The sequence below is a fragment of the Garra rufa genome, chromosome 2 (assembly GCF_049309525.1).
Source record: "Garra rufa chromosome 2, GarRuf1.0, whole genome shotgun sequence".
NCBI lineage: Eukaryota > Metazoa > Chordata > Actinopteri > Cypriniformes > Cyprinidae > Garra > Garra rufa.
Genome location: NC_133362.1, coordinates 61,684,638 through 61,702,626, shown reverse-complemented (window position 1 = coordinate 61,702,626; position 17,989 = coordinate 61,684,638). Strand labels below are relative to the sequence as shown.

At 38.7% G+C, this 17,989-nt stretch overlaps 1 long non-coding RNA gene across 1 annotated transcript; it reads right to left on the bottom strand.

Moving 5' to 3' along the window:
• Nucleotides 1-8,231: 8,231 nt before the first annotated feature.
• LOC141325665 (uncharacterized) lies at nucleotides 8,232-13,669 on the bottom strand. Its single transcript, XR_012353800.1, has 3 exons — nucleotides 10,455-13,669; nucleotides 10,304-10,380; nucleotides 8,232-9,978 (listed from the first exon to the last, which is right to left on the bottom strand). It is a non-coding gene; the product is annotated as an uncharacterized lncRNA (long non-coding RNA).
• Between the last annotated feature and the right edge of the window lie 4,320 nt (nucleotides 13,670-17,989).

The following is a 17,989-nucleotide window of genomic DNA, read 5'->3' as shown; positions in this document are numbered from 1 at the left end:
ACACCACAACATTAAATGATGTTTCACCAGAGGTGTTCGAGCTGGCTTATCTATATGCGAAAGTTTTAAAGAAAGATCCATTCATATAGTCCATTGTCACTCCTTTGTGTATCATCAGATGGACCAGCTGAGAGAAAGTTTCTCCAGGACCACTGCTACTCAGCATTCAAATGGCAGATAGAGCATCCATATGCTTGTTCAGGTGAAAAGTGGGAGAAGGACTTGAGCCCTATTCAAGATGAACTGGTAAATATATATTTTTTTAGTGGCACTTAGCATTTTTAAATGATAACCGTTATTTAATCTGTAAAACTTAAACATTTTAGTTAAAGTATGTGTTGGACAAAAATCGGCCATCACAAGAGCTGATCATAAAGCATGGGCAAATTTGCCTTACACGAGAAGACTTCTGGAGCTTGGGTTTAAGCCAGTACATGGAATCTAATGTGCGTATGTTTGTTAGTGTCTTAATTTACTGCACAAAAAACAAATTCATAGATCAGTGGTTCTCAAAGTGTGGTAGTCAGGTTCCCTAGTGGTACGCAGAAGAATCACTAAATTAAATAATAATTGTTAAAACACACAATACATGTACATACTTAAATTTCATTTAAGGTTTATTTTGAGTAATGTTTCTTATTTTTATTATGTTTTTTACATGTACAGTACATTTTTATTTTTTTTATTTTATAGGTACAACACATTTTAATTTAATATTTTTTTTTTTTAGTTTCTTCAAATGTATTTTAATGCTAGTGATTATAGTGGTACTTGGAGAGCCAAATGTTTTCTGAGGTGCTAAATGGTATAAAAAGTTTGAGAACCACTGTCCTAGATAATGCATAATGGTACACATGGCAGCTTTCTCAAGTATGTAATTGTTATGCAATTCTTTTCAGATCGGAAATGCCTGCCACAAGATTGTGGAAGAAGCTGCACAAAGACACGTACTTTATACTATAATATATCTTCTTTCAAAAGTATTTATTTTGATGAAAGCATGTTTAATAGCTTATAATGTTGTTTTCATAAGGGAAAAAATGTTCACATTGTGGATCTCTATGCTGTTCCCACCTGGAAAGCCAGTGCATTGTTTGCCTGTAAGTTGTTGTTTTTTTTGTCCATGTACTCATCAACAGAGAAAGAGCTCTAGTGGAACAGGTACAAAAGTAAACATTTTTTTTTTTCATGCATATTATTTTGTCACAATACTGTTAGGAAAATGTGAGGTCCAAGGATGTCGTGCTGTTTCCAGCTTGGAGCAGGCAGGCAGATGAAGCTGATCACCATCTGCTCTGTGTTGAGTTTCTTTTTATAATATTTCTAGCTGTAATATTTATAAATGTAATAGGTAAGGTTAGTGAGTTTGATTTTCATGGATATTAACAAAATATCCATTTATTGCAGGTTTTACGGCAGGAAAACCGAACGCTCATTGGCTCTTGCCAGCATTCGCCACAGATTACGACATGCCGTGTTTCTGGTGAGATGCGTTTGAACGATACGCGGGCGCCTAGACAGAGAGGATCAGGAGGATAATAATCTGGATCATATTTTCAGCCATCAACAACTTAAATCCTGCTCTGCACCTCAAAGAAACCTACTGTATTCCGTCAGAGACGACTGCGGCTGCAAACGCATAGTCATTTGGATTACTTTTTGGTACAGCTGTTGACATTTTTGTTTATGAATAAATTATTGCGATTGCACGTTTCCGTCTTTCATGTTTTTTTTTTTTTATTACTGTACAGAGAGATATGGTTAACGTTAGGTTTCGAGGTAGGAGTGTGACTAGCGACTATAAAAATATTTTTATGTTTTATTATCAAAATGAGAATTTTCCTGCATATTTTGGTCAGTTACGTTTTATATCCTTTTATATTCGCTATTAAATGGGCAAGTTATATAAAACAAACAAACAAACAGCACCATGTCACCTCAGGAGTAAAGTAACTTCTGTTTGTTTGTTTTATATATAAATATTTGTTAATTGATGTCAAACTTGCCACACATAATCAGACTGTTCAGATCTGATACACTTGCAAACAGTGGGTTTGTGTAAATATATTGTTAATAAAACAACTTTCTCCAATATCCTGCCTGTAGTGTTTGTTCTATTGTATTTTCATTGTCTGGTATTGACTTTCATTTTAAACTGCAAATATATTGCATACAATTAATGCATGCTTGTATGTGTTCTGTTGATAGCCTATAGACTTTCTACTGTTATCAACTGTTTTTCACTTTAATTGGATAGTCCTAAAATATATCTACAAATGCTTAGTTGAGAATGCCTACTAATAGTCTGCTGAATGTAAACTTTATATTAGTTGACACACAACAGATGCACAACTAATGTTTAGTTAACTATCAACAGATAACAAACTAGTGATTTTGATAAAAATGAGGTGGTTAAGTAATTTTTCATTTGATGTATTTGAGGCTCTTAAGTAAGGATGATATAATATGCTGTTGATCATATGTTGACATGACTGTAGACTATCAACTGACAGATTTTAATTTTAATAAGTTGGTAAACAATTTAGAGGATGGTAACACAATCTACAAAAAGTTAGCTGACTATTAGTTAATAACATGTTGAAAAAGACATACTGACAGTCAACATGCACTTTTTGTAAAATCTATAGATAAGAAATTAAAAAGCACCTTATAATCTACAGGCAGTTAGTTGAATGTATGTTGATTGTCTGTTGAAACAATGTTGTTGAATGTCAACTGATGCACTGTTGACAAGCAACTAAATGAATACTGATAACTAGTAGAGTGTCAACAGATGGACCATCAAAATAAAGTGTTACCCTTGATTTTATTGTTTAAAGGAGAACTCCGGTGTGATTTTGACCTGAAGTGTATTGAATCATGATACCGGGTGTGAACGTACCTTGCATATCTCATCTCGGTTTGTGTCCAGCAGTCCGAAATCTGGGGTCAGTTAGCCGATGCTCACAACAGGTTGTCAATGAGAGTCAACAGGGCATCGGAATAGCCATGTAAATCAATCACTGTTTTACGCCATTTATGAGGCACAAAGTAGCTCCACACTTCATTGGTAGACTTCCAAGGGCCCTGACATTTAAAACGAGACATTGAGAACTCAGAAAAAGCACCGGTAGTTTATTTACAAGAAGATTTATACAGACAGTACATGGAAGAGAAAATCCGGTCGCCGCCATCTTGAACTTAGTCACGATAAATCGAGTGTCGAGCACCAAGGAATTTATCAGGTTATCAACGTATCAGGTTGTAGTTTCCTTCGTGCTCGACACTCGACTTATCATGACTAAATTCAAGATGGCAGCGACCGGTCTGTTCCTGGTGGAAGATGTCTGTATAAATCTACTTGTAAATAAAATACCGGTGCTTTTTCTGAGTTCTAGTCTACCAATGAAGTGTGGAACTACTTTGTGCCTCGTAAATGGCGCTGTAGAGGGAAACATTGGAAAAAGAAAAGTGCATCCACAGTAAAAAAAATAAAATAAAAAAAAATAAGAGTGGATTCGTGGAGTTCATGTGAACTCCAAAAATTGTGTGTGTATATGATAGTTTATATCTTATTTCTATATTTAAATATATATTTTATATTTATTACATATTTATGAAACTGTATGAATATACACGTTAAGTTTAAAATTGAGTTAGAACTTAATTTTTGGCAAAATATTTTTTGGGTTTGAATTTATCTGACGGCATAAAAAAGCTAATTCAAGCTTCAAATACCAAGTTTACATGTTTCACTTGTTTTTCTCAGTTAAGAATCTCCATGAGATCGTATAGGCCCCTCTAATGGCAATAACCATAGAATGTAATTTTAAGTATTTTATGGAAAGATTTATGGGAGGAGAGGATGAAGTTTAAATTAGCGTTGCACAATTCCATCTGTTTAAACATACCTCAAGGTCTTTTCCTGTTCTTTCAGTCCAGGATCCTTGATCAATGAAGGTTGCAATGTGTCTGGGATTCCAAACAAAACACAAAATACATGGGTAATTAAATGATCAGTTCTGTAGCCTGAGAACGAGGCTCTTTGATGAACTTGAATCCTAAAAACGAGAGTCTTATAAGAACTTGAAGCCTGAGAACAAGGCTCTTATATGTACTTAAAGCCTGAGAACAAGGCTCCTTTTGGAAATTGTAACGAAACAAGCCTGGAACAAGGCAAATAAATTATTTTATTCTATCTTTAGTCTCAACCTAAATATGGTTCTGTACCACATTTTACGTAAAATAAATACGAATTATCATGAGATCACGTTGGTTTTATATATAAATATTTGTTAATTGATGTCAAACTTGCCACACATAATCAGACTGTTCAGATCTGATACACTTGCAAACAGTGGGTTTGTGTAAATATATTGTTAATAAAACAACTTTCTCCAATATCCTGCCTGTAGTGTTTGTTCTATTGTATTTTCATTTTCTGGTATTGACTTTCATTTTAAACTGCAAATATATTGCATACAATTAATGCATGCTTGTATGTGTTCTGTATAGCCTATAGACTTTCTACTGTTATCAACTGTTTTTCACTTTAATTGGATAGTCCTAAAATATATCTACAAATGCTTAGTTGAGAATGCCTACTAATAGTCTGCTGAATGTAAACTTTATATTAGTTGACACACAACAGATGCACAACTAATGTTTAGTTAACTATCAACAGATAACAAACTAGTGATTTTGATAAAAATGAGGTGGTTAAGTAATTTTTCATTTGATGTTTTTGAGGCTCTTAAGTAAGGATGATATAATATGCTGTTGATCATATGTTGACATGACTGTAGACTATCAACTGACAGATTAATTTTAATAAGTTGGTAGACAATTTAGAAGATGGTAACATAATCTACAGAAAGTTAGCTGACTATTAGTTAATAACATGTTGAAAAAGACATACTGACAGTCAATATGCACTTTTTGTAAAATATATAAATTAGAAACTAACATGCACTTTATAGTCTACAGGCAGTTAGTTGAATGTGTGTTGCTTGTCTGTTGAAACAATGTTGTTGAATGTCAACTGATGCACTGTTGACATGCAACTAAATTAATACTGATAACTAGTAGAGTGTCAACAGATGGACCATCAAAATAAAGTGTTACCCTGGTGTATTGTTAATCTGGAGGCGATCAACAGCAGAGTTGTAGTTCTCTTTGGTAAGTTCTGGTCCACACAGATTTGGGTCAGCACCCTGAAACTTAGATTTCGTCAGTACCTGCAGAAGTACTTTGAAGAACTAAAGTTTTCAGTGAAGCCACCAATACAGTGAGAACCCAGATTATCACCAGCAATGCAAAACAAAGTCCCTTTGACTCTATTTTCATCTGATGCAACAATCCCACTGTCCTCCAATTCTTTCAAGTCTGCTAGTAATTCAGAGAACACATTAGCATGACCAAACTCTTTAAAATCTTTCTCCCTGTACAGTAAGACAAGAGACATGTGGTCTGTGTTTGAGCGTAGACGAAGTGGCAAGTTTGCCGGTGATGCATAAACAGCTAATACCTTGTGTTTTGTCCTTGCAGAGCCTAAAGGGTTAACGACTTCAAAGGCATCCTGGTAGAGTATTAGCTTGAGGCATGATGGGTTTTGACCAAAAAAATCATTTGATTTAAACAGCTTATCACTTATGTCACACAGAACATCAGCAGGAGGCTCAGTAGAGGGCTCTTCTGATTTCTGCCACAGATCAGACTCTAGCAGACATCTCAACGTCTCTCTTAAAGGAACACTCCACTTTTTTTGGAAATAGGCTCATTCTCCAACTCCCCCCGAGTTAATAAGTTGATTTTTACCGTTTTGAAATCCATTCAACCGTTCTCCTGTTCTGGCGATATCACTTTTAGCATAGTTAGCATAGATCATTGAATCCTATTAGACCAATAGCATCACGTTCAAAAATGACCAACGAGTTTCCATATTTGTTGTATTTAAAACTTGACTCTTCTGTAGTTATATCGTGTACCAGTGGAAATGCAAAGCTGCTAATTTCTAGGCTGATAAGATTAGGAACTGCACTCCCATTCCGGCGTAATAGTCAAGGAAGTTTGCTGCCGTAATATGGCCGAAGCACGCGGAGTATTTTCAGAAATGAGTTCCCAGCTAGTTTAGTATTTGCACATGTGCTGCGTGGTATTACTGCTCCTGCTTCAGCCTTATTACGAAGGAACAGAGGGCGCGGTCACCGCCGCGTCGGGGACCGAGAAAGCGGACGCCGCTGCCTTCCCGCGAAACAGCGTCTCCACCCCCGCCGCAAAGCAGGGGCGCTTCCGCATAGCCTCGGCGCTACGGGCATCCATCGCCAGGCAGGCGTAGATGTATTGAAAACGTGCGGCCGACGCCGCCTCGAAAGACATCCCCCCTGTTTTGGGAACAGAGCGAGTGGTCGCCTCCTCCTCAAAAAAAAATCCTCCCCGCTGGACCCATCTGAGATGGCTGCATTCTGTCACGGAGAGAGGGAGGGGATCTGGGTCCAGGTGCAGGAAAGAGAATTTATTAACAAAAAGTAAACAAAACACAAAAAGGCCAAACACGGCACAATAAACAGAACAGGAACACGATCTAGAGCTAGAGTCTTCAGGAACACAGAGTAACAAGACAGAACATAAAGACAATGCAGCCAGCATGAGCAGTGAGACATGAGAGTTCTTATAGTCCAGATAATTGTGAGCAGGTGTGAGTGTAATCAGTGCTAATGACAAGACAGAAGTGAACAATCAGGGAAGTGAACAATCAGGGAAGTGACCTCAGGTGGCTGAGGAAAACCCCACAGCCCAGATCATGACACTTGCAGCCTGCTTCAATACACCGAAAGAAACAACGTGGCTCATTCCTATGCAGTTTACAATGAAGCACGTAGCCCCTTGATGACTGAACTACCTTACCACAGAAATTACAGGTTAACATATCGCCATGTACTTGGGTAATTCCTCCCTAGCAAATTAAGCACGCCAAACACAGAAGCTAATCCAGAGCAATGCTTCCCTCACCACAGTAATGCTAACTCAACCTCACTCATAAAAAACTGCTAAAATTATTTATAAACACTGGGCTGGTGGATTTTTATAACAGAGATAACTTTAAGTTGCATGTAATCACCTCACCTCGAATTAATTGTAAGCTGCCAGGATGTCTACAAATGGGCTCTATGCACGGAGCCACGTGACGTATTTCCGGAAGAATTTTAGAGTGCACACCTTTTTCCGGTCCTGCTGAAGCTTGCCTGTGTTCTTCCTTTGCGTTTGGCAATTGTTACAACTACTTCAGTTATCTTGTTTTTCATTGTGTTTAACTTTAAATTGTATACACGCGTGTGTGTGTACAAGATTACATCCAAGAGGACTAAGTTTTCCTTCCAAAAGAGAGAGGACAGCACAGCTAGCTACCACTGCTGTGTACCACAATGCACAGCATCGTCAAGGTGTAACTCTTTTTTAAGTTTGCACACCTTTCCGAAAGATGGTGAGTTACAGAAGAAGTGGGTAATTAATATACGACGAGACTGCTTCAAGATCACAGTTCATACAAGAGTCTGCAGTCGTCATTTTTCACCTGCTGATCTGATCGAGCACACTACACCAGGCGGACGCAGACTTCTGAAGAAGGGGGCTGTTCCGGTCCTGTTTGAGTGGAACAGCTACTCTCTGCCTGCCACTCGTCCTAGTGTTTGGGACCGGACCGAGCGACCAAACACCCCTGATCTCCCTGATGATGAGGAGCCAGTGATGGAGGTTGACTGCCATGACCACGATTACTGCTACACCACTGAGCCAGCAGCAGTGGATCTAGCCCTGGGCGAGGCTCAGAGTTCACATCGAGCGAATCATTCGGAGGGTGAAGGAACACAAACTGTTCAGTACAGTCATTCCCCTTTCGCTCACTGGTAGCATCAATCAGTTTTTTGCTGTTGCCTGCATTTTGGTCAACAACCAAAATGAGCCGCTTGTTTAAGCCTGGGCCACTAAATCCTAATTTGCCATTGTAAATAGATTGTTACAGTTCTATGTTGTTTGTGTCATTTTTCGTAGTAAAAAGAATTGTCACCATAATCATTTGTAAATAGTAAATTTCATAATCAAACATCTTGTGTATAGTTATGTAAAAAATCTAACAACATGAATACATTTGTAAATCATCATCTTATGTGTTTTAAGTTATTGAGTAAGCAATTTGTCTTGTAAAACTATATTTTATAAATAACATTCACATATTATCTTTTTAGGTTACCTCTTTATTTATTTGTTAAAACAAAGTCACATCAGTATTTCAATGTATATAGACCGACAGACATGAAGACATGTTAAACCCAAGCATCATTAAAAAAACCTTTGAACATACTGCTATACTGTGTCATCACAATCATCACACAGATACAGCTCAAGAGATTGTGTTATTTAAAGAAATGTAAAGTTAATCATGTGAATGTATCAGTATATCAGTATGTTTGTTGTTGAGTGTATGTGTAAATGGAAACCCAAGTAACAAATTACATCATTAACATATTAACAAGGTAGAACTCTGAACTAAAATAACAATGTTGTAAAACAGGATTAAATCAGGTCAGAACCAGAGGTAATGAGTACATAACTAAAACTAACCAGAACTATGACAGAAAAATTACAATTTTACCCTAGTTCAAAGACAAGAACTTGGGTAGGTAAATGTAAAAGAAAAACAAATCGCACCTCAGCTTAATACTGTCTAACACAACATCATCTCTGTAGATCCGCTACACAAACATATCATCAATGGCACACACAACAAAGGCGCACCACTGCATGCCGGTGATTAGGAGTTGCCCCTGGACCTGCCAATAGTAAGCATGGCTATGCTTTAGCTGGTGTTTGCCATGCTCCATTGTGAGGTATCTGCAGTCTACGTAGCTCTGCACATTGGGACACTTAACTTCAACAAGACCAAAGCAAGGTCTCTCCAGGCTATCATACACAGACCCATCCGGTGAGGCTCCGAGCCAGGGAGCGTCGGGGTGAATAACTAGTCCACATTTAGTCAAGTTCAGATTTTTCAAAGTTGCATAGTCCTTTAATGCTCCAGTCTCCATGTCCAGCCCTCTCTTCATTTGTTGTGTCTGTCTTACACCCCGGATAATCCTTTCTGCCAGGTTTTCCGCTGTTCGCCCATCTCTCACATGGCATACTGGGAAGCGGTCACTCTCTCCTTTCTCAAGACATGCCACTCAGGTGCTGCACTCTGGCCTCTTGTTGATGCTTCGATGAGGTGAGACTGTGGCCAGGTTACACCCAGTGATGAGAGGTGCAGCTGTTCCTGGCTAGTTGGCACAAGGTGGCAAACTGCAGGTGGTATGTGGCAGTCTTCTGGTGGCAGTTGAGGAAAGGGAGGGGCATCTGTATGTGTAATGATACCACCAGGTGTTGGTAGAGGATGGTGGTAGGACAAGATGCTCCCAGCCTGCACTTTCCCAAAGACAGAGTCAACAAGTGGTTTGTCATCAGAGATGTTCATGTGACAGATCAGTGGCAAATTGTGTGGGTCAAATCCAGCATAATGAGCTTGAGGGTTAAGTGTTGAAGGGACAGGCAAATCACCACTGTAGGCCTTCTATACAGGGTGGGCCATTTATATGGATATACCTTAATAAAATGGGAATGGTTGGCGATATTAACGTCCTGTTTGTGGCACATTAGTATATGTGAGGGGGCAAACTTTTCAAGATGGGTGGTGACCATGGTGGCCATTTTAAAAGTTTGACCATCTTGGATCCAACTTTTGTTTTTTCAAAAGGAAGAGGGTCATGTGACACATCAGACTTATTGGGAATTTCACAAGAAAAACAATGGTGTGCTTGGTTTTAACGTATCTTGAAAAGTTTGCCCCCTCACATATACTAATGTGCCACAAACAGGACGTCAATATCACCAACCATTCCCATTTTATCAAGGTGTATCCATATAAATGGCCCACCCTGTAGTGTTGACCTAAAAGACAGCAAAAAGAAAACTGTTTTTAAAATGCAGTAATGTTTGTATTGACAATTAGGTATTTTGGTGGAGAAGATCCAGCTTTATACTGTAAAAATAACTGAAGATCTCACTAATAACCTGCTACAATTTGTTATGGTGCCATAAAATGTAGTTGTAATAACTTTAATTTGTCAAAAATTCATAGTAACATTTTTCTAAGTTAGATAATTTAAGTAAAGTCTATCTATTTATCCTCTGTTGAAATCTCAGTCAAGTTTACAATACTGTACCTATTTCCAAATTCTAAACACAGATTCTACATTCTAAGTAAAAATAATACCTTATCCCGCTTGTTGAACTTGTCCCTGGCCTGGCCTTCACCACAACCATGGTATCTACAGGCCCAGGCTTCACTCCCTAGGAAAAGAATGACAAGTTATTAGGACAAGCACTAAATAAAAACAAACGTTACACATGTGACAAAAACAAACCATGGATCGCTGTTTATGCCACTTCTGCTCGGTTTCAGTGCAGGAAAGGACCGTTGGCACAACTGACATCCCGCTTTCGGAGTAATGTGCTGTTTGATAGAGCAGAGCCACTAAATGGTTGCAGACTGCCTGGCCGGCTGCACAGGTGCAGGAGCTCCGTACCAGCACAACTGGCACAGAATCTCGCAGTGTCACCTAAAGTGCAAAAAGAAAAGATGTTAATAGGTTTAAAAGGTAAAAGTATATGCAGCCCTTTAATGTAGAACAGACACGATAGAAGATAGCTGAATAGGATAGCTAGGAATTCAGCTGTGATATGAAAACTCTGTCTTTGAATTTAAATATAGTACTAAAGGAACATCAAAAACACTATGCTGGAGCTGAGACGGATGGGTCAAGTTCCACCGGGTCGGTGACTAGGCTGCTGAGGGAATCGCTGCACTTGGAAAAAGATATTCTTGTGGATCGTTCCCATAGAAGCTTGGTGCCAGGGAGATCGGATGGGAAGCCGCGGGCCATCGTAGCTAAGCTTCATTACTTTCAGGATGCGGTGGAAGTTCTGAAGCGCGCGCGCACCCGAGCTCCGTTAAGATTCAACGGGGAATCAATCGCCATCTTTCCGGATTATACGGCAAACGTCGCTAAGGCCAGGGCTGCGTTCACGGAGGTCCGGAAATTATTGCACAATCGTCAAGGCGTCCGTTTTGGTATCCTGTTCCCAGCCCGGCTACGTATCTCACATGACGGTAAAGAAAAAGAATTCACAGATGCGGAGGAAGCGAAGAGGTATGTTAAGAAGAACATCATTTCCACTGAGAAGGACTGAGACTGAACTCTACTGATGTATACGGTATTCCAAATGTTACTCAGGTACAAGAATGTGAAGGTTTGATTAATCTGAATTGCTATTTGTTTTTATTCCCTTTGATAAATAATTTTGTTCACCTATTAAGGAATCGTGATGATCAGCCATGATTCACTGAAAGATGTTAATGTTCGTGTTACTAATGGCACTGTTCAAAGTGGAATCTAAGTTAATAACAGTGCACGCTGCTTAAATGATCTTTGAATGAGGGGTTTGACGAGAGCCTGGGGGGGTTTTTGTGTTGTTGTTTTTTTTGTTTTTGTTTTCTCTCGCTGATCTTATAGCGTCCCCGACACACACAAACACTTGATGTGTGGATTTGTTTTGGAAGGATATTGGGTTCACCCTGTTCTTGTTGGTGATAAAGGGGTGGGTGGGATTAGCTCAAGTGCCAGACTTATTTTGACAGATGCCCACTGTATCTTGCGTTCTTTATTACACTGTAGCATTCCTAATTTTCATGTATCCAATTATATCCCCATAATATGACTGATACTAATAATGCTAGAAGAATGGAGGGCTGCCGAGTCAATTTCATGACTTGGAATGTTAAATCGCTTAATCACCCAGTGAAACGCAAAAAGGTATTTGCGCATTTAAAGCAACATAATGTGGATATTGCCTACCTTCAGGAAACCCATTTGCGCACTATGGATCTTTCTCGACTTAGAAGTAGTTGGTCAGGACAGATATATCACTCTAATTTTAACTCAAAGTCTAGAGGGGCTGCCATACTTATTAATAAAAATATACCATTTACAATGACTAAAACAGAAATTGACCCATTAGGGCGTTATGTTGTTGTTGTAGGACAGCTGTTCTCGTTTCCAGTTATCTTGGCCAACATTTACGCACCAAACTGGGATAATCCTGCATTTTTTTCAAATTTTTTCTCTCTTCTACCAAATCTGACATCACACCACCTTATTCTCGGTGGCGATACAAATTGTGTACTCTCCCCTGTTTTAGATCGTAGTTCGCCCAAAAGGGTATCACTGTCCAGGTCGGCTCGCTCGATTAAACTCTTTCTTAAAAACTATGGAGTGGCTGACTTATGGCGGTTTCGTAATCCTACCTCAAGAGAATATTCATTTTTTTCCCCGGTTCATAACACCTACTCCCGTATAGACAATTTTTTTCTGGATAATAGACTTCTTCCTCTTGTTACTAACTGTGGTTATGAAAGCATAGTCATTTCAGATCATGGCCCCTTAGTCATGACAATGTGTATTCCCGATACACAGACCAGCTATCGCCCTTGGAGACTCAATCCTCTGCTCCTTTCAGAAAATAATTTTACTAAATTTATCTCTTCTGAGATTGCATCATTCCTCGAGATCAATCAAACGCCAGGGATGTCCCCTTTAACTGTTTGGGAGGCGCTAAAAGCGTACTTAAGAGGCCAGATAATATCATACTGTGCAAATAGAAATAAAAGCAACACTATGCGCCTCAAAGAGCTGACAGATGAAATACAGAGGATAGACATGCTTAACAGTCATACGCCCTCTGTGGATATGATGAAAAAGCGTATATTATTACAAACTGAATTTGATCTTCTATCAACGCGTCAGGTAGAATATCTAATTTCTAAATCACGTCATACATGTTATGAGCACGGGGAAAAGGCTGGGCGATTACTCGCTCATCAGTTGAAACAAAAAACCGTCAATCAGACAATCTCTGCAATTAATGATGAGCAGGGCTGCAAGAATACTGATAGCTTAAAAATTAATGCATGTTTTGAGAACTACTACCAGTCATTATACACCTCTGAGGCTTATGAGGACCCTCCCTCCCTGGAGGATTTTTCTGGAAAAATTCACATTCCTTCCATCAATCCAGAGCTGGTTGCTGGGATGGAAAAAGACCTTACAGTTGAAGAGATTAATTTAGCAATTAGATCTATGCAAAGTGGCAAATCACCGGGACCAGATGGATTCCCAACAGATTTCTTTAAAAAATTCTCGGATCAGCTCTCTCCTTTATTGCTTTCTGTTTACAGGGTTTCTGCAGATATGCACAAGTGAAATTTAAGACTTTTTAAGACCTTTTTAATACCACCTTATATGAAATTTAAGACCGAAACCTGTAATGGAAATAGATATTATATTACATGCATATATGTAATATTTAATGTGTTTAATGTAAAAAGTAAACGCAATTTCATGGCTGTCATAAATTAAATTTATTACTACGATATACAGTGAACTTTTCATATCAGCAGATACTATTCCACACAAAATATCCCCATAAAAGTACCACTAGAAATATCTGATGTAAAAAAAAAAATTTGCTTTTACATCGTAAATCTGCATATTTGATTTACCTTTATAAATGCCTTTTTTTTTTACTTTTGAAATGTATGCATTACCTTTGAAATTTATTTTATGAATTTATCAATAAATTCTAAATGGCTGTTAACAGTGAGATTACATAATTTACACTGCAAAATTAAAAGTGAGATTAATGTTTTAAATACATTTATTGATTTATAAATATATACATTAGAAATGTTGGGTGTGGAGGCATACTTTTAAACACACTAAACTACCAGCAGGTGGCGGTAAGTCACTTCATGAGCGAGTTATTTCAACTGATTCGAGCAAAACGCTGAATCATAGCAGAACGTTGCTAGGAGAATGCTTCTGCTAATGTTGCATATTGTCTAATATGTAAGTAACTACTTGACTAACTACTTTTTTATTGAGCTAAAATTAATGTAACATTTGTAATTGTGAGAATTTTTAGCAGAAAGCTCACTTGGTATATTACTGAACTATATCATGTTATAAATAAACTATACATTTTAAATTTTTACCTCAGTGTGTTTCTTTAGAGTGCTGTTACATTCATTTGTTTTAAAGTATGTCACAAATAGACCAGAAATACACTATCCATTATCAATTTCTGTTTACGTTTAATGTATTAAAATATGAATCTTTCTTGCCGTTGGATGCTTCACTAGTTGTTTTTGTCACTTCAGTTTTAATCAGGCGGTTTGTTCGGTCGGGCAAGTAACAAAAAAAAACATTTTAAAAGTATCTCGAAGGCTGGCGGTCAGCTAGCTTGACCTATATTTCTTATTATTATTGATAACATTATATACAGAAAAAGGTAGTTTGACCTGTATTCTGCTACTGCGATTCTGAAGATGCAGTAACTTCCACAGAGGGAGAAAAAAATCTAGTTGTTAGCAACTGGCCTTAGCCAAGCTCTATATTCAGTTTTTTTCAAGCTAAGTATCGCTAAACTTGCACTTCCCCATAGCTAAAAAGTTAAATCCATTTTACTTCTCCGGTACAATCCGAGAGAGACTCGCGGCAATAACAGAAAGCTGATTGGCTATTGCATGCTGGTCTCATTTGTAGTTTAAATACAGCAAATTATATTTGGAATAGTGAAATAAAGAACTACAACACCACGGAAACAACAAAAAGAGAATTTAAATGAGCATTAGAGGTAGCGTTACATGGACATCGGAAAAATAAGACCTGTGTAAAATTATTTAAGACCTAGAACAGCGAATTTAAGACTTTTTAAGGCCTAAAATTTAGATTTTTAAATTTTAGACTTTTTAAGACTTTTTAAGACCCCGCGGAAACCCTGTGTTTATGAAGAATCGCTCCTACTGAAATCCCTGCCACTAACTACGCGGCAAGCAGTTATTTCTTTAATTCTTAAAAAGGATAAGAATCCCCTAGAGTGCAGCTCATTCCGGCCGATCTCTCTTTTAAATACTGATGCCAAAGTGTTGGCCAAGATCCTTGCGCGACGTTTGGAAGGGGTTTTACCATCTATTATATCCCCAGACCAAACAGGTTTTATTAAAAATCGTTATTCCTTCTCTAATGTCAGAAGACTTTTAAACATTGTTCATAGCCCCTCCCCGCCCGGCGTGCTGGAGATAGTTCTTTCATTAGATGCTGAAAAAGCATTTGATCGGGTGGAGTGGGACTATCTTTTTGATATTTTAGGGAAATTTGGTTTTGGGCACAGATTTATTGCTTGGGTCAGACTCCTTTATACAACTCCGCTAGCTGCTGTCCGGACTAACAATAATATATCTGCTTACTTTGAGCTCCAGCGTGGCACGCGACAGGGCTGTCCTCTTTCCCCACTCTTGTTTGCAGTAGCAATGGAGCCGTTGGCTCTAGCCCTGAGGCAAAGGGCTGATATCGAGGGCATTCAGCGGGCAGGGCTGGAGCATAAAGTCTCGTTATATGCGGACGACATGCTGCTGTATCTATCAAACCCCCGCTCAAGTCTTCCTAAATTGTTGAATTTACTTACCGAATTTAGTAAAATATCTGGATATAAAATTAATGTTCAAAAAAGTGAATTAATGCCTATTGGTGATAAAATTAATTTGTCATGTTTAGGCTCAGTCCCTTTCAAAATTAGCCATAATAAATTGAAATACCTGGGTGTTTGGATTACACGCAGATATAAAGACTTATATATAGCCAATTTTCAGCCCCTTTTATCTAGTTTGAAACACGATTTTGAACGTTGGGACAATCTGCCTCTTTCACTGGGTGGGCGAATTAATACAGTAAAGATGACTATACTGCCAAAGTTTTTATATATTTTTCAGTGCCTTCCATTTTTTCTAACTAAATCTTTCTTTTCTAAATTGAATAATCAAATTTCATCATTCATTTGGAATAAAAAACCGCCAAGAATCAAAAGAAGTATATTACAGAGACCGCGTTCAATGGGGGGGATGGCACTTCCGAATTTCATGTACTACTATTGGGCAGCCAACATAAGACCAATGCTCTACTGGGTAACTGAGGATGACTCATCCTATGCATGGCCCGCATTAGAGGCGGCAGCAGTTAAACCTACCTCGCTAACAGCTTTATTGTGTTCTAAACTACCATTTACACAGCCCATATCTAGCTTAACCTCAAACCCAATAGTTATACACTCAGTTAAGATCTGGAACCAAATAAGACGGTCCTTCGCACTTAAAGATCTATTACAGGCTGCTCCAGTTGCAAAGAACTTCATGTTTACCCCATCAATGATTGATGAAGCTTTTGATGTTTGGGCTAAAAAGGGTGTGGTTTCATTATCTGATCTGTATGTCGAGGGGAATTTTGTTAGCTTTGAGCAGTTGGTTCAGAAATATGACATCCCTAATTCACATTTTTATAGATATCTGCAGCTTCGGAGCTTTGTAGCGTTGAACTCTAATTGTTTTCCAGCATGCCCTCCTACTTCTCTATTAGACTCAATTTTTGAATATAAGTCAGTCGGTAAACAAATTGTAAGTAGGATATATGAATTACTTAATATGCATAATCTAGAGTCACTTGATCTGCTTAAAAATAAATGGGAAACAGATCTGGAGGAACCTATTTCAGAAGAAATTTGGCACAATATAATAAAAGGAATTTTTTCGTCATCCATCTGTCTTAGACATGCTGTGATACAGTTTAAAATTGTTCATCGCTTGCATTGGTCCAAAACCCGACTCTCTAAAATTAAGCCTGATATAGACCCCACATGTGATCGATGCAGACAGGATCCTGCCACCCTGCTGCACATGTTTTGGTCATGCCCGAAGCTTTACACATATTGGGTTAATATCTTTGAGACCTTCTCCAAGACGTTTGGAGAGAGAATAGAACCATCTCCATTTATTGCATTGTTTGGTGTGGCCCCAGAAAACATAATTACTAACAAAAGGATGAACACTGTGCTGGCCTTCGGATCTCTCCTAGCTAGGAGGCTGATACTCTTTAAATGGAAGGACCCTACTCCACCGACACATACCCACTGGATAAGAGAGAGCATGGGTCAACTTAAGCTGGAAAAAATTAGACATACCATCAAAGGGTCTACTGAGAAATTTTATAATATCTGGCAGCCTTTCTTAACTGCCATAGCAGATATGGATGCATCAAAGGCGGTATTGTGAAAAGGTAACAGAAAGGGGGATCTTCATTATAGGATATGCTACACTAGGCTTATACTACACCGTTTGCTTTCATTTCTTTTTGGGACTTCTGTATGTACGCATTGTATATATATATATATATGTCTGGCGACTGGGGAGTTGGGATGTTTGACTTTAGTTTGGTAACTTTGTATTTTTGTGTTTGTTTCTGTACTTTTATGCTTGGATTTCTATGTGTCAGGGTTGCTGGGTGACACAGAGCTATTGTGAAAGTCCAAGAGCCAGGAGTAAATCCAAAGAACGTATTTATTTCCAAGTGACAGACAGGGAAACCAAATAAACATAAGCAACCTAACTTTAAGACGACACAATGACACAAAAGGGCAAACGACTTAAAAAGGGTGAGACTGATTACAAACACAGGTGACACAGATGACTAATAATCAAACACAGGTGATACAGATAATGATAGACTAAGGACTAAACCAAATGATCAACAACAGACGGGGGAAGACAGAGGGAGAAACCAAATGACAAACAGTGCAAGGCAAAAGACAAGAAGTGACAGGTGAATTGTGACAGTACCTCCCCCTCCCGGTAGGCGCGTCTCGCGCCGTGATGGAAACACCGGGGAGGGGGGGCGGGCGCCCTGGAGGCCATTACGGAGCAGGACCTTGCTGGGTTGGGAAGGCCTCCAGGGCGGAACAGGAAGCCATGGCGGGTCAGGCGGCCACGGCCGGACAGGCAGTTCGAGCGGCCATG